This window comes from Pipistrellus kuhlii, unplaced genomic scaffold (assembly GCF_014108245.1).
Source record: "Pipistrellus kuhlii isolate mPipKuh1 unplaced genomic scaffold, mPipKuh1.p scaffold_m20_p_66, whole genome shotgun sequence".
Lineage (NCBI taxonomy): Eukaryota > Metazoa > Chordata > Mammalia > Chiroptera > Vespertilionidae > Pipistrellus > Pipistrellus kuhlii.
Window position 1 is genome coordinate 46023 of NW_023425569.1, and position 27387 is coordinate 73409.

Consider the following 27387-nt stretch of genomic DNA (forward strand, 5'->3'; position numbering starts at 1 on the left):
AAGCTTTATTTATTTATAGCTTTCTTGTTTAAAAATGAATGTTGAGAAGAAATCTTTGGTTATTCATACAAAAACTGAGTTGATGGGAGACAAGTCATAATCTAATGTTTTTGTTGAGGGACAGAGTGAACGTTGCTAATGGAATAAACCCTGAGGCGGAGCTGGTGTCTGTGTCTGTGACCCTGCCCAGGGCCTTGTTGGTTTTCAGATGCCCCTGGGGCCCAGGCCTCCACTGCTGGGCCCCTCCCCTTGTGGCTCTGCCCCCAGCCCCGCTTCCCCTCGGTGCCCTGGCCACACCCAGCACTCCGCTTCCTGTGTCCTCACTGCGCCACCCTGCAACAGCCCCCACACTCCCAGCTCAGGACTCCGGGGTGGCACAGCCTTGAGAGAAGCCTGCAGTCCCCTAGGCAGGAACCGGGCCTCGGGGACCTCAGGATGTGGGGGGCGCTTTGCTCAGCACCTCCCTGGCCCCTGGACCCCTCCTCACAGCTGCTCCAGTGGACCAACTCGGTCCCACCCCCTCGCTGCCCCCACACCGCAGAGCCCTCCGCGGGCTCCCTAAGCCCCACCTTTCCCTCTGTCTCCCGCTGCCCGCCTCCAGCCAGGCAGGTGGCACCACCTTTTCTCCCAGCAGCACAGCAGCCTCGGCTTAGGGGGACCCGGCTCCCGGCAGGCCAGGGGATCTGACTTCACATGGCCCTGTCCGGACCCCCCTCCCGCCCCCCCAGATGTGCCCTTGTTAAAGAAGCTGCTCACATCCTGACTTTGTTCCCATTTCCTCCAAAGTGGGATTGATTTTCCTTAATTTGTTCAATGTCATAGTCTCCTAGTTGGAGCCAGTGGGTCAGGGTCCCCCGAACTCTGGTGGGACCTGGCCCGGGGCACTCCTGTCCCGTGATGGCCCTCCGCCTCCGGCCACTGTGTCAGTAACGCCATCAGCTTGGCCCTGGGCAGTGGGACTGTCAGCTCGCGGCAGTCTGTGCCTCCACACTGCTGAGTCCCAGCTCCCTTGGCCCTCCCCCTCATCCCCTTCCAGAGGCCCCTCCTGAACCCCCACCAACCATGGAGGCCTGGCTCTGATTTGCTGGAGGCCGTTCCTCTCTCAGCCCATCCACGCTGCTCTCAGGCCTGGTCCTGCCAAAGGCCATGGCCGCCTCCGCTCCTCTGCCGAGGGCTCCCCACCCAGGGTCCCCTCTGACGGGCCCATCTGCACTGACCCGCCAGCCCTACCCTGTGGCTCATGGGACCCTGGGATTTGTCAGAAATGAACCTGGGGCTGTGGGAACACACTTTTCTCAAGAGAGGCCTCTCCAAGGTCCTGGGAGCGGCCTGGCCCTCCAGCACCTCGAGGCCAGCCCAGGCCCTGGAGATGCAGGCAGCCTGGCCCTGAGCAGCGAGCCTGGGAGGGGCCGCCTCAGGCCGGCGCTGGAGGGCTGGCTCTGAAGGAGGGGCTTTGGGGCACTGGCCTCGGTGGAACCCTCACTGGTCTTTAGGAGGCTATTGGGCCCTGCTCCTGGCGGGCTGGCAGGCCGGCCGCCCTGCAGGGCGAGGCCAGAGGCCCGCTCATGTCCTTCCTCAGGCCATTTCTTCAGGGCCAGCGCCATTTCCTCCCCCAGTCCTCTGGCCCCGGTGGAGCTCAGCCAGTAAGACTGCTCAGGCTCGCCGCCCAGAGCAGGAGGAGGAGCCTGCAGCTGCGGGAATCACAGCAGTGGTCCTCCCTGCTCCCCCACCATCGCTGGGACGGGAGTGGTGGCTGGAGGCCATGCAGCCACTTGAACCATGAAGGATGAGTCTTGTGCGAGGGTGGGAGGGCTGTCCACAGGCCTGAGGGTTACGGAGCTGCCTGCCCACCTGGGCAGGTCCAGCCTGGATTCATGAGCAGAGAGGCAAGCATGGGCCTCAGGTAAGCTCAGGTAAGGTGCGGCTGGGTTTCTGTCACTCCCCCAAGCACACGCAGCCGCCCCACATGGCACTTGGTGGTGCTGCAGCCACGTGGCCATTGCTGGGTGTCCATCCAAGCCACCTGCTCCGCTCCTGCGCAGCGCTGCGGTGAGAGTGGAGGGCTGTCTCGGTACCTTTGGAGTGTGAAGCATGAATGAGTTACCTATCAGAAACGGGAAATCAAACACAAAGCAAAACGGAAGGGAACTGCAAAATTGGTGACAGATTTTCTCAGAATGGGGAGAACAGGGAGAGGGCGGACTCGGGTGAGAGAGTGGGGACACTTCAGCCTTGGAACATGTTACAATTAGAAAACAAGCACAGAGACTCAAAAAAAGATGGTGACCAGCAAGAAGGGAGGGAGGGTGTGAGAGGGAGGGAGCGATGGAGGAGTGGGTGCACATATGTGGTGTGTGTGAGTGCAATAGGGACAGCTGGATCCTGCAGGTCTTCAGGGCCACCGCAGACACTCCGCAAGGACACCACCGGCACAGGAACCATGCTATCTTGAAGAGCAGAACTGTTCGCGACTAGGATCCTAGCTCCACCACTACCCAATCTGGTCTCAGTCGCAAATGGGGACCCTACAGCCACTCAGGTAAAAGATCTGCAACCACAGCTGCAGACCCAGGGACACCAAGACCCCAGGCACCCCGGCTGCAGATTTTTTAAAAATATTTTTTATTGCCGATACTGATTTAGCTCAGTGGAAGGAGCATCAGCCTGTGACTGAGCGGTCCCAGGTTCGATTCCAGTCAAGAGCATGTACCTTGTTACGGGCACATCCCCAGTAGGGGATGTGCAGGAGGCAGCTGATTGATGTTTCTCTCTCATCGATGTTTCTAGCTTTCTATCCCTCTCTCTTCCTCTCTGTAAAAACTCAATAAAATATATATTTATATAAACTATATATAAAATTGACTTTTTACAGAGAGGAAGGGGGAGGGATAGAGAGTTAGATACATTGATGAGAGAGAGATAACTATCAGCTGCCTCCTGCACACCTCCTACTGGGGATGTGCCCGCAACCAAGGTACATGCCCTTGACTGGGATCAAACCTGGGACCGTTGAGTCACAGGCCAACGCTTCTATCCACTGAGCCAAACAGATTTCTGAGAGTCACAAAGTCAATCTCCCTCCCTGCCGGCCCTGTGATAGTGGCATAGGAACTATCAGACTCTCTGCCCACACACAGCAGTGGCAGCTCTTCCTGGATTTGAGCCTTGCTGTGTGGACAGGGGAGGTTTGTTTCCCCGCGACCAGACTCCATGCCCAGGCAGGGAGGCTGTGCTGAATGTGAGCCTAGGTGGGTGACCTTGGGGAGACTGTTTTCTGCAACCAGATCCCGCACCCATGGGGGAGGGGGCTCTGAATTCAAGCCTGGGGATGCAAACCGGGGAGCTTGTTTCACACCACCAGACCCTGCACCCAAGCAGGGAGGCTGCGCTGAATTTGAACCTGGACGTGCAAACTTGGGGAGTTTGTTTCCCATGACCAACCCCGTGCACACACAGGAGGGCAGTGCTGAATTTGAGCCTGGGTGCAAGGACACACGGAGTTTGTTTCCTGCAGTGCACACTCAAGTGACCAGACCCCACGCCATTCTGGGCAGCAGTGCCACCTGACTTTGATTCAGGGCAAGTGCACACAGAAGGCTGTTTTCCGCAGGGCAAGAGTGGACCTCCTGCCGACACGGTGACTGCAGCTCTGTCTCCCGAGCAGGTCAGGGACCCTGAGTCTCCACACAAGAGGCAGCAAGGAGCACCAGTGACTAGACTACTACATTTCTCATCGAGTACGCCTGGGATCCCTGATTCCCAGTGCATTCACGCTAAGAGCCAGTGACTCCAATTCCTGCTGCATGCGCACACAGGGACCCTGATTCTCGGCACAAGACCACACCAAGCAACAGAGACTCTTACTTCCCAGCACAGACGGGGGGGGGGGGGGGGGGGGGGGGGGGGTATTTCTGACTTCTGACACACAATAAGGGACTCTGATTTTTGGCACATGCCAGTGGGGTCTCTGTTTTAGCATGGCACAGGCAGGGTCCCTGATTCTAGGTACACAGTAAGCGCCTGTGACTCTGATCCTGGGTGAGCATGGTTCCCACAAACACACAGCAGCCACATGTCTTGGAGTCAGAGCTCTTTTGTGACACGAGCAGGGAGTGCAAAGCTCCCACTGCACACAGCCCAGGCCCCCACAACTCAACATTTCAACCTTCTGGTAATAGTCAGAATGGGGAGACGACAAAAAAATCCACAAAGGAAAGAAAAGGAGGAATCACCAAGAAAGGAAATAAGTGAAACAGAAGCCTGCAACATGACAGAAAAATAATTCAGAGTAATGGTCCTACTGTTCATATACGAGGTAGACGAGAAAATCAACCTATGCAAAAATCAGGAAGAAATGAAAAGTGATATAGCTACAATTAAAAAAACATAATGAAAGGTTTCAACAATAGACTAGAAGAAGCAGAGAACTGAATTAGTGAGTTAAAAGATCAGGTATAGAAACAAGCCCAATATGAATGGCAATTGGAGAAAAAAGTTAAAAAGCAGGAGGAGAGACTAAGGGAACTTTGAGACAATACAAAACAAAGTAACATACATATAATAGGGCTGCCAGAAGGACAAGAAGAGCAACAAGGATTAGAAAATCTATTTGAAGAAATAATGACAGAAAACTTCTGTGATATGGGGGAGAAAAAAGTTACATAAGTACAGAGAGTCCAAAGAAATATGAATCCTAAAAGACCCACACCAAGACATGGCATAATTACAATGGGAAATGTTAATGACAAAGAGAGAATCTTAAAGGCTGCAAGAGAGAGTCAGAGCGTTACCTACAAAGGATCCCCCATCAGATTATCAAATGATTTCTCAACAGAAAAGCATCAAGCTAGAAGAGACTGAAAGGAGGTATACAAAGTGATGCAAAAAGAGACTGAATCCAAGAATACTCTATCCAGCAAGACTATTAATCAAAATCAAAGGGGAAATCAGGAGCTTCGCAGACAAAAAAAAAAGGCTAAGGGAGTTTATCACTACCAAACTAGCAATTCTAAAGGGAATGCTGTAAAAAGAAGAAATTAAAAGGTAAAAAGAAACACAGGCACAAAAAATAGAAATGGCTACAAACAAGTACCTTTCAACAATAAATTTAAATATTAATGGACCAGGAGGATCCAAGATGGCTGCCCAGGTGAACACCTGGCCGCAGCCGCACACAACAATTTCAATAAAATACAACTAAAATATAAAACGGACATTACCCAGAACTACAGGAAAGTCGACTGACTGGAAATTCTACAACGAGAAGCAAGGAGAAAACCAGAGGAAGTGTGGAGGAGCTGTAAAAGCCCAAGGTACGGAGACACGCGGCGCGCAGAGAGGACAGAGCTGGAGAGGAGGGAGGCCAAGTGCCTGGCTGGCGTTCCCTAGCGAAAAGGAGATAAAACTCCGACTGTGTTGGGCCCCAGTTCTGACTGCTCTGAACCCCAGTTCTAGGCCAGACCCTGGGGACCCAGGCTCATCCATAGGGAGCTGGGCTGTAAGGCGAAACACCAGGGAAGCAGCGAAAGGAGGTCCCGGCAGCGCACACATTGCACGCAGAGAAGGGACGGTCGGCTGTGCTGCGGGATCTCCCTGACGGGAAGGAGACTGGGGCTCCAGTAAGCTCTGAACGCCACTTCCAACTGAACTGAGCCCCAATACCAGGCTCATTGGGGGAGAGCATAGACTGTTTGGCAGCAGGCGAAAATCGAGGGCACCTATCTCTCAGAAGCGTTTTGCAGCAAGTACTGAAGGACCCTGAGACGCAGGAGCCGCATAGGGTGGGGCTGATGGAAGCCAAGGCTGTAGGCTCCACCCTGAAATCCCGTCCCATCTGTAACTGCGAAATACGACAACGAAATATATCACAAACGAAAGAAATGGAGGACAAAAAGCGTCTGGGTATAGAGTTCAAATCTACGCTTATAAGGTTTTTCAAGAATTTCCTAGAAAAGATCGATAAGACCTATGAGGATATGAAAAGAGATCAACTAGAATTAATAAGGAGTCAACAAGAAATGATAAGGGATCAACAAGAAATAAAGAATACATTGTCTGAAATTAAAAATATTATACAGAGTCCTAAAAACAGAAGGGAAGATCACAAGAATCAAGTCAAAGATTTGGAACATAAAGAGCCAGAAGACACTCCTCCACAGAAGCTAGAAGGCAAGAGAATCCAGAAAATTGAAGATAATGTAAGAAACCTCTGGGACAACTTCAAGCGAACCAACATCACAATTATGGGGGTCCCAGAAGAAGAGAGAGAGCAAGATATAGAAAACATACTGAAAGAAATAGTGACAGAAAACATCCCCCACCTGGTGAAAGAATTAGACTTACAAGTCCAGGAAGCGCACAGAACTCCAAACAAAAGGAATCCAAAGAGGACCACACCAAGACACATAATTAAAATTCCAAGAGCAAAAGACAAAGAGAGAATATTAAAAGCAGCAAGAGAAAAGCAGGTAGTTACCTATAAAGGAGCACCCATACGATCAGCTGATTTCTCAACAGAAACCATGCAGGCCAGACGGGAATGGCAAGAAATATTCAAGGTGATAAATAGTAAGAACCTACAGCCAAAGATAATCTATCCAGCAAAGCTATCACTCAGAATCGAAGGCCAGATAAAGAGTTTCACTAATAAAAAAAAAAAGCTAAAGGAGTTCATCACCCCCAAACCAGAATTATATGAATTGCTGAAGGGGGTTCTTTCGGAAGAGAAAGTAAATAAAGATAAAAATTATGAACAACAAATATGTAACTATCAACAAGTGAATCTAAAAACCAAGGAAATTTAAAAAATCTGATTAACAATATTAACTGTTGAATATAATAGAATCAGAGGTATGGAAGGGGAGTGAACTGACGATTCTTGGGGAAAAGGGAGAGGGGGGCGTGGGAAGAGACTGAACATAAACTGTGCACCTATGGATGAGGACAATGGGGAGTGGGGAAAGGGCAGAGGGTGGGGTGGGAACCTGGTGGAGGAGAGCAATGGGGGGGGGGGAGGAACATTTGTAATAATATGAACAATAAAAACTTATTTTAAATAAATAAATAAATAAAAATAATAAATAAATAAATAAATATTAATGGACTAAATGATCCATATATATGCAGTCTACAAGAGACCCACCTCAGAACAAGGAACTCACACAGACTGAAAGTAAAGAGATGAAAAAATATCTTCCAGGCAAATGGAAATGAAAAAAACTGGGGTGGAAATACTTATATCTGACAAAAGGAAGGCCGCTTAATGATACTAAAGGGATCGATACAACAAGAGGATATAACCCTGATAAACATGAATGCACCCAATGCAGGAGCACCCAAATACATTAAAAAAAAAAAAAAAAAAAAAAAAACCTCCTTGAAGATATCGAGGGAGAGATCGACAACAATACAATCATAGTAGGGGACATTAATACACCACTGGCATCACTGGATAAATCCTCTAGACAGAAAATCAGCAAAGAAACAGAAATCCTAAATTACTCACTAGATCATCTGGACCTAATTGACATTTTCAGAATATTTCACCCCAAAACCATATAATATACATGCTTCTCAAGTGTGCATGGGACATTTTCAAATATAGACCACCTATTGGGTCAAAAGCAGTCTCCCCAAATGTAAGAAGATTGAAATCATACCAAGCATCTTCTCAGACCATAATGGCATAAAATTAGAAATAAACTACAATAAAAACAATCCAAAAAATTCAAACACTAGGAAGCTGAATAGCATTCTATTAAGTAATGATTGGGTTACCAATGAGATTGAAGAAGAAATTAAAAATATCCTGGAAACTAATGACAATAAAAACACAATCCAAAATCTAGGGACACAATGAAAGCAGTCCTGAGAAAGAAGGTTATAGCTCTACAAGCCTAATTCAAAATGCAAAAAGGAAAAAGAAAAAATGGCCGAAACCAGAGCGTTGCTCTGCAGACTGAAAGGTCCCGGGTTCGATTCCGGTCAAGGGCATGTACCTTGGTTGTGGGCACATCCCTGGAAGGAGGTGTGCAAGAGGCAGCTGGTCGATGTTTCTCTCTCATTGACGTTTCTAGCTATCTCCCTTCCTCTCTGTAAAAAAACAATAAAAATACATATATTTTTTTAAATGGTAGTAAATCACAATTCTACAACTCAAAGAATTAGAAAGAGAGCAACAAGAAAAAACCAGAGTGAGCAGAAGGAAGGAGATAATAAAGAACAGAGCAGAAATAAATGACAAAAAAAAAAATACAAAAGATCAATGAAACCAAGAGCTGGTTCTTTGAAAGAATAAACAAGATTAATGAGCCTCTAGCCAGGCTCACCAAGAAGCAAAGAGAGAGGACTCAACTAAACAAAATCAGAAACAAAAGAGGCAAAATAACAACAGACCCCATAGAAATACAAAGGATTGTTTAAAAAAAAATTATATATATATATATATATATATATATATATATATATATATATACACACACACACACACACACACACACACACACTCCAACAAACCATAGACAACCTGGAAAACTAGACACATTCCTAGAAAAAGAAAACCTTCCAAAACTCAAGAAGATTCTAAAGATCTCCATAGGCTGATAACTATGGAAGAAAGTGAGGCAGTAATCCAAAAGCTCCCAGCAAAAAGCCCAGGAACAGATGGCTTCACAAGGGAGTTATACCAAACATTCAAGGAAGAACTAAAGCCTATCCTCTTCAGACTATTTCAAAAAATTCAAGAGAAAGGAACACTTTCAGGCTCCTTCTATGAAGCCAGCATCATCCTAATAACAAAACCAGATAAAGACAACACAATGAAAGATAATTATATTCCAACTAGAGGCCCACTGCATGAAATTCATGCACAGCGTGGGGAGTGTGTCCCTCAGCCAGACTGCACCCTTTCCAATTTGGGATCCCTCTCAAAATCCAGGGCTGCTTGCTCCCAAATGCTCCCCTGCCCTGCAGGCCTGGTAGCTCTCAACTGCCTTCCCTTCTAGGCTTAATCCTCCCCCGCCCCAACTGTCCTCCCCTGCAGGCCTGGTTGCCCAACTGTCTGCCCTTCATGGCTGGGTCACCCCTAACTGACCTCCCTTGCCAGCCTGGTCTCCCCTAACTGTCCTCCCCTGCCAACCTGGTCGCCCCCAACTCCCCTCTTTTGCCATTCTGGTCACCCCTAACTGCTCTCCCCTGCAGGCCTGGGTCCCCCCCCCCAACTACCCTCTCCTGCAGGCATGGTTACCCTCACTGCCCTCCCCTGCAGGGCTGGTCCCCCTCAACTGCCCTCCACTACAGGCCTGGTCGCCCCCAACTGCCCTCCCTTTCAGGCCTGGTCCCTCCCAGCCGCCCTCCCATCTGGCCTGATCACCCACAACTGCCCTCCCCTGCTGGCCATCTTGTGGTGGCCATCTTGTGTCCATATGAAGGTGGCCATCTTTGACCATATAGGAGTGGCCATCTTGTGAATTGGAATGATGGTCAATTTGCATATTACCTCTTTATTATATAGGATATCCCTAATGAACATAGATGCCAAAATCCTCAACAAAATTCTAGCAAATCGGATCCAGCAGTACATCAAAAAGATCACACAACATGACCAAGCAGGATTTATCCTGGGGATGCAAGGATGGTAGAATATCCGCAAATCAATAAATGTGATACATCACATAAACAAATTGAGGGATAAAAATCATATAGTCATATCAATTGATGCAGAAAAAGCATTTGACAAAATCCAACACCATTTTTTAAAATATATATTTTATTGGCTTTACAGAGAGGAAGGGAGAGGGAGAGAGAGTTAGAAACATGAATGAGAGAGAAATATCAACCAGCTTCTCCCTGAACACTACCCACTGGGAATGTGCCCACAACCAGGTACATGCCCCTGACTGGAATCAAACCTAGGACTAAAAATGGAACTCCCATTTGATCCAGTGATCCCTCTGACTATCTTCCAAAGAAACACCAATCAGAAAGGGTATGTGCACACCTATGTTCATAGCAGCACAATTCACCATAGCTAAGATTTGGTAACAGCCTAAGTGCCCATCAGCAGATGACTGGATTAAAAAACTGGTACATCTACACAATGGAATACTACACTGCAGTAAAAAAGAAGGAACTCTTACCATTTGCAACAGCATGGATGGACCTGGAGAGCATTACGCTAAGCGAAATAAGCCAGCCAGAGAAAGATAAATATCACATGATCTCACTCATTTGTGGAAAATAATAGCATAAACTGATGAACAAAAACAGATCCAGAGGCAGAGAAACATCGATCAGACTGTCAAGCCTCAGGGAAGGTAGGGAGTTGGGGGTAAGGAGAAGATATCAACCAAAGGACTTGTATGCATGCATATAAGCCCAACCAATGGACACAGACCATAGGGTGAGGGCATGAGTAAGGGGGATAGGGAGCAATGGGTGGATGAGGACACATATATAATACTTTAATCAATAAAGAATTAAAAAAAAAAAAAGGAAAAAAAGCAAGTAAAAGAGTAACAACTGTCATTTCTGGGTGGTGGGTCCATGGGGATTTGTCATGATATTCCTTATACTTTTCATGTGGCTTCATGCTTCTCAAAACACAGTCATTACTAACACAACATGCCCCTGAGGCAGAGTGGGCTGCAGGCACCCAGGCCTGGAACCCAGGCTGGGGTGTGGCTATGAGCGTGACTTGGGTAGGGCTGGGGCATGGCTGGTGGGGCTGATGGCGCAGCTGTGACCATTTGTTTCATGTCCTTTTGCTGGATGAACCGGAGTGATCTGCCATTTTCCGGTGTGGGCCCAGTCTCCCATACACTGGAGCCCCAAGTGTTGGTAGAAGTCCAGGTTTCCCACGAGGACTCTCCTGCAATCCAGAGGGCTCCACAGTGGGTGAAAGTTCTCTCCTGCAGCCTTCTCTGATTGCCTGCAAGGACACTGCTGTGTCCAGTCCAGGACCCCCTCACCCTTTGCCAGTGGAGGTGGGTCTGTGGTGTCTGCCTAAGAATTTGTTTGGCCTTTTGGCTAAGAGAGCAGGCTTTCTGGAGGCTTTTCTGTGTATTCCCCTTGGGTTTCTGGGTTGATGGCTGCTCCTGCTCCAATTCTGGAAGACAGGAGGTACAAACACACATCCTGTCATTCCTGGGTCTCAAGGTCCCTCACTGGTCTGCTGTCTTCTTTTCCCTACCTTTTGGAATCTATATAGATAGATGATGGATTGGTTGATGACAGATAGATGATTGATAGATGATAGATAGATGATTGACAGATAGAAGATAGATAGGTGATAGGTAGGAAGATGATATGTAGGTAGATGATCATTGGTTTTGATCATCTACCTACCCCAGGCTCCTGCCTCATCCCTGAGGGCTCTAACACTTGTTACATATATACTAGTAGAAGGTAGATCTTCTGTCTGGACATAAAAATGCATGGATTTCTGTATAAATCCCCAGGTGTCCACAGAAGCTGGCAGGAAAAACAGGCCCAGGTCTCCTTCACACCAGAAGCTCCATTTAGAAGATTCTATGTCAACAGTAGCTCTGGGCCCAGTTATTCTTGGCAGGCCCAGAGCTGCTGTTGACATAGAATCTTCTAGATGAGCTTAGCTCAGCAGACACCACCATCCCCTCTGATCAGCCATCTGGACTCAGGCACCCACCCAAGCTGCTGCAAACTCATACCTGCTATCAGTTATTCTTGGCTCAGCAGACTCCACCATCCCCTCCGATCAGCCCGAAGAAGGGCTGCAGGCAGCAGGTCTCCAGAAAACCGAGATGAGAAAAACCAATGACCCTTCAAGTCCCTCTACTTCCACCTTCTGCCAGCAAACCGACTCAGATCACGGCTCCTGATAGCAGAGGGGACCCCCACAGGACAAAGCACCTGCCTGAGGGCCGGCTAGACAGACCACTACATCTTTTTCTCTGCAGTCAATCCTCCATCTGTTAGGGTGCCTCCTCGGAAGGCCACCGTGAGCTGTTCCTGCCTGGCCTGTCCTCCCGTAAGGGTGGGGCCACTGTGGGACTTACCAGATGGAGTCTAACGATGAGGGGGGTGCACTGGGCCAGGATGTGGGCCCCCAGGCTCCTGCCTCAGCCCTGAGGGCTCTCCCATTCCGATGGGCTAGGAGAGAAGGGCTCCTGTGGGCTCCCCTACCCAGTTCTGCCCTCACATGCTCCCTTCACACTCTCTTCGGGCTCCCTCTTCCGGGGCTGCCCTCACGCACTCCCCATGTTGTAGTGTCAGTTATCGAGCTGGAACAAGACGCCTTAACAAGCCAGTTAATTGGGAGTCATTTATTTCGTGCAGGTTCAGAGCAGAATATCTCTGTCAAATTCTGAACAACCACAGGAAGGAGCATTCCCTTTTTATATCCGTCTAGGTCTTTGTGTAAGTTATTTTTGCAGACAGCTTGTAACCTTGAGTATATATCATATCTAACAAACACCTGTCATATCTTTACAGACCTTGAGTCTTATCATATCTATACAGATACCTGTAACCTTGGATACACAATGAACAAACACTTGGCATGAGAATATGGGAATTATTATCACTATTAGTGTATCAGCCCCATTAGATGGCTAGCTTGCAAGGTCAGACAGTTAAGTTTATCTTTTCTATTATTTAAGCTAAAAAGCAAAGTTGTTTTTACGAATAAGAGACCATCTAAAAATAAGAGTTAATTTATGGAACAAGGGACTAGCAAGAAATAGCAGAGAACTTCAGAACAGCAGTTTTTCCAAAGGAGGGATTACTATGCCTCACTCCCCACTGATTTTATGTGAATGAGTCAAATCACTGACTTGTGGGTCATTGTTGGGGGAGGGGGTAGTTAACATTGTTAACCCACTCAGCTTTGGGGTTTCCTTTACCAAGTCCTATAAAAAGAATTAATAACATGGCACATGTGAAAGTTTTATCTCTAGAGGATCCGAAGGGTCCTGGACTGTCTATTCTGCCTGTGCTGCCTGGAGCTGTGTGTGAGGAAGCCACATTGGGATCCCATCGACCTTGCCTGCCGTGGGGGCGGTCAGAATGATGGTGCGTGGTCCCTTCCAGGTCGGAATCAGTCGGGCAGGTCAGGGCCTGGAAGAGTCACCAAAATCTGTAGAGGCCCCACTGGTGTTTAGGGCAGCCTACCGAGTCGCTTTGCCGTGGCTTGGTTCCCTCTTGCTTCTGGGGAACCTTTCTGGTGCTCCTTACAGTGAGTGGACCAATGCCACTACTTTAGGTAGCCAGATGGCTTCTAATAGTGCCAGAATTTTTTTCTTGTTTTTTTAAAAATATATTTTATTGATTTTTTACAGAGAGGAAGGGAGAGGGATAGAGAGCTAGAAATATTGATGAGAGAGAAACATCGACCATCTGCCTCCTGCACCGCCCGCCCCCCAGAGATGTACCCACAACCAATGTACATGCCCTTGACCGGAATTGAACCTGGGACCCTTCAGTCCACAGGACAATGCTCTATCCACTGAGCCAAACCGGTTTCAGCTTTCCTTGTTTTTGATGTCAGCGGAAGTTAAAAGTCTCCGTTCCTTATGAATAGCACTGTGTACTTGAGCTGTTGCAAACTCGTACCTGCTATCAGTATAAATGGTTACTGATTTGCCCTTTGCCCACTGGAGAGCCTGAATAAGGGTAATTTATTTGGCCTTCTGTGCCAACATCCTGCGGGTGAGTGCATGAGACCAGATGGTTCGGTCTGAGCCCCTTGTCTCACATACTTAGGGGTGGAAACACTTGGTTACACCTGGTAGCACCGGTTGGGATCGTCCTTGCTCTGCTCATGTCTGTCTTACTGGAAAATGGATGTCAATGGGACTCCTTGGTTAATTCCATGCTGAAGAGGATGGAGTTTTCTTTCAGAGCCAAGAGATCCTTTCTTCTGTCAGAGGGACGATGAGGCCTGAGGACAGAAGGAGGTGGGCCTGTGACCTGGCGGATACAAACTATATTATAAAATTTAGTATTATTGAGCAATTAGAATAGCAAGAGTTATAACAAATGGTCTGGGGAAGGGAAAGAAAATATTTTAGTACTATTACCTTTTATTGAAATAGAATTTTTCTCAAAATTATTCTTCTGTTTATTAAAAGAACTAATTCAAGACTAATTTATCTATTGTATTCAATTTGGCCTGATTGTTTGCATAAACATAATAAGAATAGCAACTGACCACCTTTGCCAGAATTTCATGATGAAATCTTCCATAGGGCCAGGAAGCCAAGCCATCTAGCTGCCATCAGGACTGCCTGTAGCACCTGCTGAGTTAGGTGAATTCCTCACCTGTGAGTGGCTCCACCTAGCCCCGTGCCCTAGGCCTCAGCCCTCCTACTCCTCACAGCTCAGAGTGCGTGCGGGTCCTGCAGGGACACAGAGGTGCCCTCGTTGTCCCACTTCTACTCTGACCAACCTCCAGTGATGGTAAGGGATAGGCCTGATGCTCCAGCGCCATCTATTTTCAAGGCTACCAAGAGGATACCAGGCTTTCTCCATGGCATTTTATTGGCTTCAAGTCTTCAGAGATCACACTTGGCTATTTATTTATTTATTTATTTATTTATTTATTTATTTTTAAATAAATCTTTGTTTAAAAATAAATAGGTATTATTCATATTATTACAAATGTTCCTCTTCCCCCCTCCCCTCCATTGATCCCCTCCACCATGTTCCCACCCCACCCTCTGCCCTTTCCCCACCCCCCATTGTCCTCATCCATAGGTGCACAGTTTATGTTCAGTCTCTTCCCGCACCCCGACTTCTCTTTTCCCTGAGAATCGTCAGTTCACTCCCCTTCCATACCTCTGAATCTATTATATTCAACAGTTAATATTGTTCATCAGATTTTTTAATTCCCTTGGTTTTTAGATTCACTTGTTGATAGTTACGTATCTGTTCATAATTTTTATCTTTATTTTCTTCCTCTTCCTAAAGAACCCCCTTCAGCAATTCATATAATTCTGGTTTGGGGGTGATGAACTCCTTTAGCTTTTTTTGATTTGTGAAGCTCTTTATCTGGCCTTTGATTCTGAGTGATAGCTTTGCTGGGTAGAGTATTTTTGGCTGCAGGTTCTTGTTATTCATCACCTTGAATATTTCTTGCCATTCCTGTCTGGATTGCATGGTTTCTGTTGAGAAATCAGCTGACAATGGTATGGTTCTCCTTTACAGGTAATTGCCTGCTTTTCTTTTGCTGCTTTTAATATTCTCTCTTTGTCTTTTGCTCTTGGGATTCTAATTATGATGTGTCTTGGTGTGGTCCTCTTTGGATTCCTTTTGTTTGGGGTTCTGTGTAAGAAATAGACTTAAGTATTTCTTTCACCAGGTGGGGGAAGTTTTCTGTCACTATTTCTTCCAATAGGTTTTTGGTATCTTTTTCTCTCTCTTCTTCTGGGACCCCCATAATTCTTTTTTCTTTTTCTTTTTTTTCTTTTAATAGATTTTATTGACTTTTTACAGAGAAGCAGGGAGAAGGATAGAGAGCTAGAAACATCGATGAGAGAGAAACATCGACCAGCTGCCTCCTGCACACCCCCCACTGGGGATGTGCCAACAACCAAGGTAAATGCCCTTGACTGGAATCGAACCTGGGACCCTTGAGTTCACAGGCTGGAGCTCTATCCACTGCGCCAAACTGGTTCCAGCAACCCCCATAATTCTGATGTTGGTTCGCTTGAAGTTGTCCTAGAGGTTTCTTACACTATCTTCAACTTTCTGGATTCTCTTTTCTTCTTTCTTCTGCAGAAGAGTGTCTTCTGGCTCTTTGTGTTCCAAATCTTTGACTTGATTCTTGCGTTCCTCTAGATTGCTATTGGGTGTCTGTATAATATTTTTTATTTCAGTCAGTGTATGTTTAATTTCTAGTTGGTCCTTTACCATATCCTCGAGGGTCTCTCTCATATGCTCAAGGGTCTTGCTAAATCTATCAGCCTTTTATAGGAATTTCTTGAAAAACCTTATAACCATAGTTTTGAACTCTATATCCAGTCGCTTGTTGTCCTCCATTTCTTTCATTTGTGATCTGTTTCCTTATCTTGGCATGCTTCCCTGAGTTGGTAGGGTGGCTTTGTGTCTTATATGGTTCAGTGGGTCAGCCTCCCAGTTACCTGAGGTGGACACTCTTGGTGCACCCCTGTGGACTTTGTGTACAGCCTTGTTGTAGTTAAGTCTTGATTGTTGTTGGTATCACTGGGAGGAACTGACCTCCAGGCCAATTGGCTGTGAGGATCAGCTGTGTCTATGCCAGGAGACAGCCTTATCTGACTAGACTTGGAAAATTGCAAAAGCCTCTGTGCTCAGCTTGGATGGGGTGGAGTTTCAGGGTGGAGCCTATAGCCTTGGCTTCCCGTCACCCCTGACCTATGAGGTTTCTGAGTCTTAGTGTTCCTCAGTGTCCTTCGGTACTCACTGCAAGCACCTCTGAGAGAAAGGTGCCCTCAAGTTTCACCCGCTACCAGACAGTCTAGTCTCTCCCCCAGTGAGCCTGGAACTGAGGTTCAGTGCAGTTGGAAGTGGGGTTCAGCTCAGTCCAGAGCTTTTGTCTCCTTCCTACTAGGGCAATCTATTGGCACAGTCAACAGTCCATCCTCTACGTGCATTCACATGCACACCTCCAGGGCTCTGCCTTTTGCCACTCCCCTGAGTTTCTGCCTTACAGCCTAGATTCCCTCTGTATGAGCCTGGGTCCCCAGGGTCTTGCCCAGAACTGGGGTTCAGCACAGTACTGAGCTTTTATCTCCTTCCCACTAGGGAACGCCAGCCAGGCACTCAAAACCCCCCCTCCCCCCCATTACCTCCAGCTCCATCCTCTCCGCACACGTGTATCATGTCTCTATACCTCAGGCTTTTACAGCTCCTCTGATATTCCTTCTGGTTTTCTCTTTCCTTCTAGTTGTAGAATTTCCAGTCAACTTTCCTGTAGTTCTGGATAATGTCCATTTTGTATTTTAGTTGTATTTTTGAAATTGTTGTGCAAGGCTGCAGTTAGGCGTTTACCTATGCAGCCATCTTGGTTTCTCCTCAGACAGGGCTCTTTAAAACATGATACTCCAGTCAAAGTTTCCAGTCAGTAAAACCACTGCTGGAAATCAGTCTTATTGAATTTATGCAAAGAAATGTATTGCCATGATTTATTTATTAAATATTGCCAAATTTGGGGGGAATTGTATAAGAAGAAAAATATACTGACCTGCTTAAAGGTCTTAAAGGTCTTCTTATTTTCCTTGCCCATTTAGGCAACTTCTCTTTTGGAAGCTAGGTACCCTTCTTTTGGGATTCAATCCTATATAACCCTCTTCTAGGACAGCTAACATACGGCCATAACAATATGGCATCTAGTGTGGGAAACTGGACATTTGCCAGTTACTCCCAAAGACTACTAAGGCCTGTAGACTAGCACAGGTCTATAGTAATTGGTGGCAGCTGTATTCAGATGTGTAAGAAGAATCAAACGTTAACATACATATTGTCATAATGAAGTACAATGTTGGCACTGTGGCCATTTTAGGCAGCCAAATTTTCTGCTACTCAACATGACACATGGTTGGGCTATACAAACATTTCAGGGAGGTGACTAAAGTCCATTTTGACCTTCCACACAAAGCAAATTGTCATTGTCTCTCTGGAGTCATGCCCAAAGTAGACGAAGGCATCTAAGTCTATTATAGTTTCCTGTAGGTCACTGTCAGGGCTGTGCATGGAGACCGATTCTTCTTTGTAGCCACAAACAGTCTGTCCAATTTCCCTGAAATGCACTCTGGCACGGGAGAGAGTTGTTTGCTGTCACAGGTGGCTAACCTTACACAACTGGGCTTGGGATCTGCCAGCAAACTCTGGTCTACACATTCAGTATGCGGCCTCAGGTCCTCCCAGCCCAGTGGGGTTCTGGCCAGTCCCTCAGTCAGACTCCTCCTTTCCAGAAGAGACTGAAAGTCCTGAAGGCTCTCTGGCCCATGGAGAGTGCCTTCCCTTTACCCTTTCCTGTTTACCAGTGCACTATCCACTGAGCCAAATCGGTTCCGACAACTCCCATAATTCTGATGTTGCCATCCCTGTCTCTCACCACTGCTTGGTTCCTGGTGGTGAGCCAAACACAGCCGTGGCTGCAGGGAGAGACAAGTTTGCACATAGCCAAGTGCTCCGGTGGTGGCTTGGGCATCAGGCCTCTGCACTCCCACCTGTCCTCTTCCCTGCAGAGACCACAGCCTCCTCTGCAGGCTCCCTTGCTGGAATAGAGCATCTACACCCCCCCCCCAACCAGGCATCTTGCTCTCCTCTTGGTCTAAGAGGTTAACTTTCTCCACTTCCCCAGGAGAGTTTGAAGTCCTGAATCCTCCAGTTCAAAGGAGTTTCTTTTCTCCCGTTAACTCCTTGCTGTACCAGCAACTGTTGGTGAAGCTTTAACTCTTTCAGTACATTTGCAACCAGGAAACTTTTACCAGTTCTATCACCGCTGCTTTCCCAGATCCCAGGGCCTGGTATTTGTCATTTTTACTTTTGACCAGTAAGTCAAACGCTTAACTTTTTGGTTTTTTATTGTGTTGTAAAACACTCACTCTGCCTGGCACCGCCTGGCATCCCCCACTTGCTCACTGCTGCTGCTTCTTATGGGCAGTGGCTGCAGGTGGCTTAGGCATTTAGCCCCTCTGCCCTCTTTCACCTGGGGCCGAATCTCTGGTCTGCCTGGCAGCCAGCTCTAAATCACCAGGGAAACTGCAGACTTAAGCTGTTAATGAATAGTGATGGTGTTAGGCTCTACAGCAGTGGTTTTCAACACAGGGTCACCTAAGACCATTGGAAAACACAGATATTTACATTACGATTTATAATACTGGTAGTAGCAAAATTACAGTTATGAAGTAGCAACGAAAATAATTTTATGATAGGGGGTTATCACAAAATGAGGAACTGTATTAAAGGGTCGTTGCATTATAAAGGTTCATAAATCACTGCATAAGCCTTTCCCAAATATTTTAATTTTTTTGGTGAGATGGTAAATGAGATTGTTTGCTTAGTTTCCCTTTTTGTGAGTTCATTATTGGTGTATAAAAAAGCCATTGATTTCTGGGTGTTAATTTTGTATCCTGCTACATTGCTGAATTCATTTATTAAATCTTGTAGTTTTCTAGTGGAGTCTATAGGGTTTTCTATATATAATATCATGTCATCTGAGAAAAATGACAGTTTTGTTAATTTTTTTTTTTTTTTTTTTTTTTTTTTTTTTTTTGGTCTGGAAAATCTATCCAGTGAAGTCAGTGAGGTGTTAAAACTCTCTACAGAATCCAAGATGGCTGCACAGGTAAACACCTAGCCGCAGCTGCACACAACAATTTCAATAAAATACAACTAAAATATAAAATGGACATTACCCAGAACTACAGGAAAGTCGACTGACTGGAAATTCTACAACGAGAAGCAAGGAAAAAACCAGAAGGAAATCAGAGGAGCTGTAAAAGCCTGAGGTACGGAGACACTCTGCGCGCTCGGAGAGGACAGAGCCGGAGAGGAGGGCGGCTGAGTGCCTGGCTGGCGTTCCCTACCAGGAAGGAGATAAACGCTCCAACTGTGCTGGGCCCCAGTTCCGACTGCTCTGAACCCCAGTTCTAGGCCAGACCTCGGGGACCCAGGCTCATCCATAGGGAACTGGACTGTAAGGTGGAACCCTGGGGGAGCGGCGAGAGGAGGTCCCGGAGGTGCGCACATTGCGCGCAGAGAAGGGACGGTCGGCTGTGCCGCGGAATTGCCCTGGCGGGAAGGAGACAGGAGCTCCAGACTGCTCTGAACGCCACCTCCAACTCCACGTCCAACTGAACTGAACCCCAGTTCCAGGCTCATTGGGGGAGAGCCTAGACTGTTTAGTAGCAGGCGAAAATCGAGGGCACCTTTCTCTCAGAGGTGCTTCCAGCGAGTACTGAAGGACCCTGGGGATTACTGAGACTCAGGAACCACTTAGGGCAGAGCTGACGGAAGCCGAGGCTGTAGGCTCCACCCTGAAACCCCGCCCCATCAGGGAAGCTGCGAAAATGTGGAGACATCGAAATAGATCACAAATGAAAGAAATGGAGGACAAAAAGCGAGTTCAAATCTACGCTTATAAAGTTTTTCAAGAATTTCCTAGAAAAGGTCGATAAGACCTATGAGGATAGGAAAAGGGATCAACTAGAATTAATAAGGAATCAACAAGAAATGATAAGGGATCAACAAGAAATAAAGAATACATTGTCTGAAATAAAAAATATTATACAGAGTCCTAAAAACAGAATGGAAGATCACAAGAATCAAGTCAAAGAGTTGGAACATAAAGAGCCAGAAGAGAAGATGGCTGCGCCCAGGTGAACACCTAGCCGCAGCCGCACACAACAATTTCAATAAAATACAACTAAAATATAAAACAGACATTGCCCAGAACTACAGGAAGGTTGACTGACTGGAAATTCTACAGCGAGAAGCAAGGAGAAAACCAGAAGGAGGTGCGGAGGAGCTGGAAAAGCCAAGGTACGGAGACGCGGCGCGCGGAGAGGACGGAGCCGGAGAGGAGGGAGGCCGAGTGCCTGGCGGGCGTTCCCTAGTGGAAAGGAGATAAAACTCCGACTGTGCTGGGCCCCCGACTGCTCTGATCCCCAGTTTTAAGCCAGACCCCGGGGACTCAGGCTCAGCCATAGGGAGCCGGGCTGTAAGGCGGAACCCCGGGGAAGTGGCGAAAGGAGGTCCCGGCGGTGCGCACACTGCGCACAGAGAAGGGATGGTCGGCTGTGCTGCAGGATTGCCCTGACGGGAAGGAGACTGGGGCTCCAGACTGCTCTGAATGCCACCTCCAACTCCACTTCCAACTGAACTGAACCCCAATACCGGGCTCATTGTGGGAGAGCATAGACTGTTTGGCAGCAGGCGAAAATCGAGGGCACCTTTCTCTTAGAGGCACAGGCAGCGAGCACTGAGGGACCCGCATAGGGCGGGGCTGATGGAAGCCAAAGCTGCAGGCTCCACCCTGAAACCCCGTCCCATCTGTAACTGTGAAATGCGACAACAAAATAGATCACAAACGAAAAAAATGGAGGACAAAAAGCGTCTGGATATAGAGTTCAAATCTACGCTTATAAGGTTTTTCAAGAATTTCCTAGAAAAGATGGATAAGGCCTATGAGGATATGAAAAGAGATCAACTAGAATTAATAAGGAGTCATCGAGAAATGATAAGGGATCAACAAGAAATAAAGAATACATTGTCAGAAATAAAAAATATTTTACAGAGTCCTAAAAACAGAAGGGAAGATCACAAGAATCAAGTCAAAGATTTGGAACATAAAGAGCCAGAAGACACTCCTCCACAGAAGCTAGAAGGCAAGAGAATCCAGAAAATTGAAGATAATGTAAGAAACCTCTGGGACAACTTCAAGCGAACCAACATCAGAATTATTGGGGTCCCAGAAGAAGAGAGAGAGCAAGATATAGAAAACATACTGAAAGAAATAGTGACAGAAAACTTCCCCCACCTGGTGAAAGAAGTAGACTTACAAGTCCAGGAAGCACACAGAACTCCAAACAAAAGGAATCCAAAGAGGACCACACCGAGACATATCATTATTAAAATTCCAAGAGCAAAAGACAAAGAGAGAATATTAAAAGAAGCAAGAGCAAAGAAGGTAGTAATCTATAAAGGAGCACCTATACGATTGTCAGCTGACTTCTCAACAGAAACCATGCAGGCCAGAAGGGAATGGCAAGAAATATTCAAGGTGATGAATAGCAAGAACCTACAGCCAAAAATAATCTACCCAGCAAAGCTATCACTCAGAATCAAAGGCCAGATAAAGAGCTTCACTAATAAAAAAAAGCTAAAGGAGTTCATCACCGCCAAACCAGAATTGTATGAATTGCTGAAGGGGGTTCTTTCAGAAGAGAAAGTAAACAAAGATATAAATTATGAACAACAAATACATAATTATCAACAAGTGAATCTAAAAACCAAGGAAATTAAAAAAATCTGATGAACAATATTAACTGGTGAATATAATAGAATCAGAGGTATGGAAGGGGAGTGAACTGACGATTCTTGGGGAAAAGGGAAGAGGGGGGCGTGGGAAGAGACTGAACATAAACTGTGCACCTATGGATGAGGACAATGGGGAGAGGGGAAAGGGCAGAGGGTGGGGTGGGAACCTGGTGGAGGAGAGCAATGGTGGGGGGGGAAAAGTGGAACATTTGTAATAATATGAACAATAAAAACTTATAAAAATAAATAAATAAAAGAAAAAGAGCCAAAAGATACTCCTCCTCAGAAGCAAGAAGGCAAGAGAATCCAGAAAATTGAAGATAATGTAAGAAACCTCTGGGACAACTTCAAGCGAACCAACATCAGAGTTATGAGGGTCCCAGAAGATGAGAGAGAGCAAGATATTGAAAACATACTGAAGAAATAGTGACAGAAAACTTCCCCCACCTGGTGAAAGAATTAGACTTACAAGTCCAGGAAGTGCACAGAACTCCAAACAAAAGGAATCCAAAGAGGACCACACCGAGACACATCATAATTAGAATTCCAAGAGCAAAAGACAAAGAGAGAATATTAAAAGCAGCAAGAGCAAAGAAGGTAGTTACCTATAAAAGAGCACCTATACGATTGTCAGCTGATTTCTCAACAGAAATCATGCAGGCCAGATGGGAATGGCAAGAAATATTCAAGGTGATGAAGAGTAAGAACCTACAGCCAAAGATAATCTACCCAGCAAAGCTATCACTCAGAATCAAAGGCCAGATAAAGAGCTTCACTAATAAAAAAAAGCTAAAGGAGTTCATCACCACCAACCCAGAATTATATGAATTGCTGAAGGGGGTTCTTTTGGAAGAGAAAGTAAATAAAGATAAAAATTATGAACAACAAATATGTAACTATCAACAAGTGAATCTAAAAACCAAGGGAATTAAAAAATCTGATGAACAATATTAACTGTTGAATATAATAGAATCAGAGGTATGGAAGGGGAGTGAACTGACCATTCTTGGGGAAAAGGGGAGAGGGGGATGTGGGAAGAGACTGAACATAAACTGTGCACCTATGGATGAGGACAATGGGGGATGGGGAAAGGGCAGAGGGTGGAGTGGGAATCTGGTGGAGGAAAGCAATGGAGGCGGGGGGTGGGAGAGGAACATTTGTAATAATATAAACAATAAAATTTATTTTTTAAAAAGTCTCTACTCTGACTGTATTGTTGTTGATCACTTCTTTGCAGTTCTTTAGAAGTATATATGCACCTATGTTGGGTGCACATATCCTCTTGTTGGATAAATCCCTTTAGTATTATATAGTAACCTTTGTTGTCTTTTGTGATGGCCTTCATTTTGAAGTCTATTTTGTTAGATATGAGTATTGCTACCCTAACTTTGTTTTTCATTTCCATTTGCCTGTCAAAAATTTTTCCATGATGTAGAGAGCACCCGGAAGAGCACCTGAGCGAGGGTCATTGGTTGAGTCCAGTGGTGTCGGCAAAGCCGTGTCCTAAAATGTTGTCAGTCCTGACCTAGAGCTCAGATGCTGGGGGGCGGGGATGTCATTATCTAAGTTCAGCCAGGCACCAGGGGCAGATACAATTATCAAGGTCCAGTCAGGCCTGATGATTACAAGAAGCCACAAGGATGAAGAATTGCAGCTTGATCTTTTTTTTTTTTTTTTTGGTAATTACAGTTTTATTTTTGTGTACAGATTTGCATAACAATCATTCAATGTTTAGGCCAGGTTCAGGTAATTGAAGAACCTTTATAAGTAGTTTATATTGCCTTGAACTAAGGTATGCTGAAAACCCAGTCTGGAGCAAAATAGGAAACAATATCTTTCTAAAGACAGGCTGAGAAATTCTGACCAGTAGGTTAAGATGTTTCCTCTCTCTGGTAGCAGGACTGAGGCATACCTGGGTGCTAGGCCACCATTCACAGAAATAGCCAAGAAAACATGGCACAGACCACCAAGAACAAGCCAGCCAATCCACCTCGTGTTATGGTACAGGTTTCACAATGCAAACCTCCTGTATTCAGTGGTAAACTTACAACGGTTTTGTAAGATACGTCTGCTGTCAAAAATGGAATCACTGCATTGGTAAACCAGCAGCTATACGAGCCTGTGTCACATTTAAGACATGTCGAAAAAGACTGTTTGCTATTAGGCCACAGAGAGCAGCATTAAGTCCAATATATGTTGATCCATGTTCAGGTAGATTCCTTTCTGCTTCTGGAAGTTGGTTAATTTTTCTGTGTATGATGTCAAAAATGTGTTCTCTTTTGAAAGTATCATCTGATTCATGATTTTCCATCTTGAACCTCGTGCTCCCCCGCTGCCCTCAGTGTGGCTCCTGGCTCCGGCCTTCCTCGGCCCTGAGGCTCACAGCAACCTTACCCCTGCTCGCGCGGGCGCAGCCATCTTTGGAGGCACATGACTCTGCAGCTTGATCTTTAATCATGATTTCACATAATTTCCTTTGTCTTAAATTTTAGTAATACTTCCTGGTATAATACTGTATATAATAAACATGCCATACTAACTCTGGGTCACTGTTTCTCCATCCAAGAACAGTGTTCATCCTGGTCCCAGCTTTACCCACTGTCTCTGTGTCTGTCTTTCTTTTTCTCAATCCCCAGACACCCCTACTCAGGACTCGTTTGCTCTCTAGCCGTGCTGGTCGCAGCTGGAGAACCCCTATATATCTCTTCACTCTCATCCATGCCTTTTGATTGGAGCATTTAATCCATTTACACTTAAAGTTATTATTGAGAGATACTTATTTATTGCCATTTTAATTCTGTATGCCTATGTTTCTCTCTATATACATGTCTTCTCATTACAGCAGTCTATTTAGCATTTCTTGTAGTGCTGAAAAACTCCTTGTAGTGGTAACAAACTCCTTTAGCTTTTGCCTAGGAAGCTCTTAATTTCACCATCTATTTTGAATGATAGCCTTGCTGGATATAGTAATCTTGGTTTCACATCCTTGCTATTCATTACCTTGAGTACTTCATGCCATTCCTTTGTTGCCTGTAGAGTTTCTGATGAGAAATCAGGCATTAGCCTTAAGGGAGCTTCTTTGTAGGTAAAAATTTTCTTTTCTCTTACTACCTTTCATATTCTCTTTGTCTTTATTTTCGTCATTTTAATTATGATGTGTCTGGACATGGGCCTTTGCTTGGGACTTTCTGTGCCTCCTGAACTTGTGTAACTTTTTCTTCTACCATATTAGGGAGTTTTTCTGCCATTATTTCTTCAGCTGCTGTCAGTGGGAGCCCAGCCAGCCTCTTCACACTTCCACACTTACTACCAGTCTCTGTGGGGTCTCCACTTTCCATCCTTAGTTATCAGAATTCTCTCCAGCTAGTCTTCAGTTGATTTTTCAGGGTGGCTTTTCTGTATTTTAATTGTCTTTCCAGTTTGGTCCTGGGAGAGTATCCGTGTAGCTTTCACTTTCCCCTGACAATTCTGTTCCATTATTTCTTTAGTCAAGCAGTGCCGGAGAACAATTTCTTTAAATGTCCATCTTCAATAAGGAAAACAAAGGGTCTCGTCTACTGAGGGCCAAAACCAAGGCAAGTACCTATGCTAGTTCGTCAGGCATAGACCAGCCCAAATGCACAAATCCAAGTATTTGAGGACAAGGTCACACTGCTCAGTCGCACCAGCCAGCTGTTCCCGGAACATTGGCTACTGCTCCTTAGTGCTCAGACCCGCGGGGCAACAACGAGGGCATGTGGAAACCACCTAAGAGAATGAAGCAAACAAGGAACGTGAAGAACGGAGGCAAGACAGGGTTCTGATCAAGCCTCAAAATTTTATTCAAGAACAACGGTTTATAAGTTCTCAGGCTGGGAGGGGAGGGGTAGGAAAAGGAGGGTGAGGCAGGGGAAGAAGGTTTAGGATTGGCTCATTTGAATAATTCCAATGGGCTCTGGGGCATAAGAGCAATCACTGGCTGTCTGTTCTCTGTCCTTGGGTGATTAGGGGGTACACAGTGGCACCGAGAGTCCAAAGGTGAGGTGTTAAGCTGTTTAAGATAACTGGCCTCTAGCCAGGGCCTCAAGCTGGGTGAAGACAGCATTTTAAGAAATGAAACTTCAGGGAGTCACTGACCTATGAGCTGATATTTTTCATCACATTTTGAAGATTTTTTAAAAATATATTTTATTGATTTTGTACAGAGAGGAAGGGAGAGAGATAGAGAGTTAGAAACATCGATGAGAGAGAGTCATTGATCAGCTGCCTCTTGCACACCCCCCACTGGGGATATGCCCACAACCAAGGTACATGCCCTTGCCTGGAATCAAACCCGGGAGCCTTCAGTCCCCAAGCCGACGCTATATCCATTGAGCCAAACTGGTCTTGGCACATTTTGAAGAATTTTTGAAGAATTTTGATTAATATTTCTCCAAATAGCTTGTCTTTTTCTAGTACTCCAATTAACATATCATTGCATCTGTTGCTTCTTCAATCTCTTTTCCCCTCTTTGTGCTTCAATTTGGATTTCTGTTATCCTGTCTTCAAGCTCACTGATCCTTTCTCCTGCAGTGTTAAATCTTCTTTTAAGCTCATTCATGAAATCCATCTTCAAAATTTCATTTCTCACCTAAATTTCCCCACATCTTTATCCAAATATCCTTACCTATGGATTTTTTAACATATTTATAATTTTTTTAGTACGAGAATTTTTATGTTTATCTGTGCCAAACTGAAGATACATGCCAAAGAGCAAGATATTAAATGCTCCATTTTTACTCAATAATTCAACATCTTGGTTTCTGTGGGTTTCTTTCCATTTTTTCTTGGCTATTGTCATATATTCTGGTTTCTTTTTATGTCTCCTGATTTATGGTTGTGCACTGAACAGTCTGAGTGACTCAGAGACTCTGAATTCAGTTATTTTTTTCTGGGAAACTTGCTGGGTTTTGTTTAGTAGGCAATTAAGTTACTAGCAAGTCACCTTGATTCTTCACAGGCTTGATTTTAGGCTTTGCTATTTTAGTTTTGTCCTTAGTCCAAGGGCCTAGACATGAGCTTTGTGATATGGTTTTAATCTAAGGTAGTATAGCCCTTTAAGTTTTCAATAGAAAGCCCAAAGTATTTACCAAGCCTCTAATTTGGTGGAACATAAATTTCAAACTTCCACTCCCCAGCACCAGACATCTGCTAAAATCACCACTGAGATTTCGAGCCTCCCAGTTGTTGCTTTCTATTGGGCCTCTTGGAATCCTGTCCTGTTCACCCTCATTTAGTCAGTCAAGCGTTTGAGGGGAACATATAGGGCAAATTCAAGGCTCTGTGGCCTCTTCCTTTCTGAAATTTCCCTTCCAATTTCCAGCTGTGCAGGCAGCCCCAAACTCTGCTTAGCTCTGCAGCCCAGGAAGG

General features: G+C 45.7%; 1 long non-coding RNA gene and 1 pseudogene across 1 annotated transcript; one reads left to right on the plus strand and one right to left on the minus strand.

Moving 5' to 3' along the window:
* The first annotated feature begins 45 nt into the window (after positions 1 to 45).
* LOC118708844 lies at positions 46 to 13097 on the plus strand. The gene is made up of 3 exons (XR_004984741.2): positions 46 to 176; positions 8024 to 8028; positions 13085 to 13097. It is a non-coding gene; the product is annotated as an uncharacterized LOC118708844 (long non-coding RNA).
* A 10585-nt stretch (positions 13098 to 23682) lies between these two features.
* On the minus strand, positions 23683 to 24423 carry LOC118708823 (annotated as a pseudogene).
* Between the last annotated feature and the right edge of the window lie 2964 nt (positions 24424 to 27387).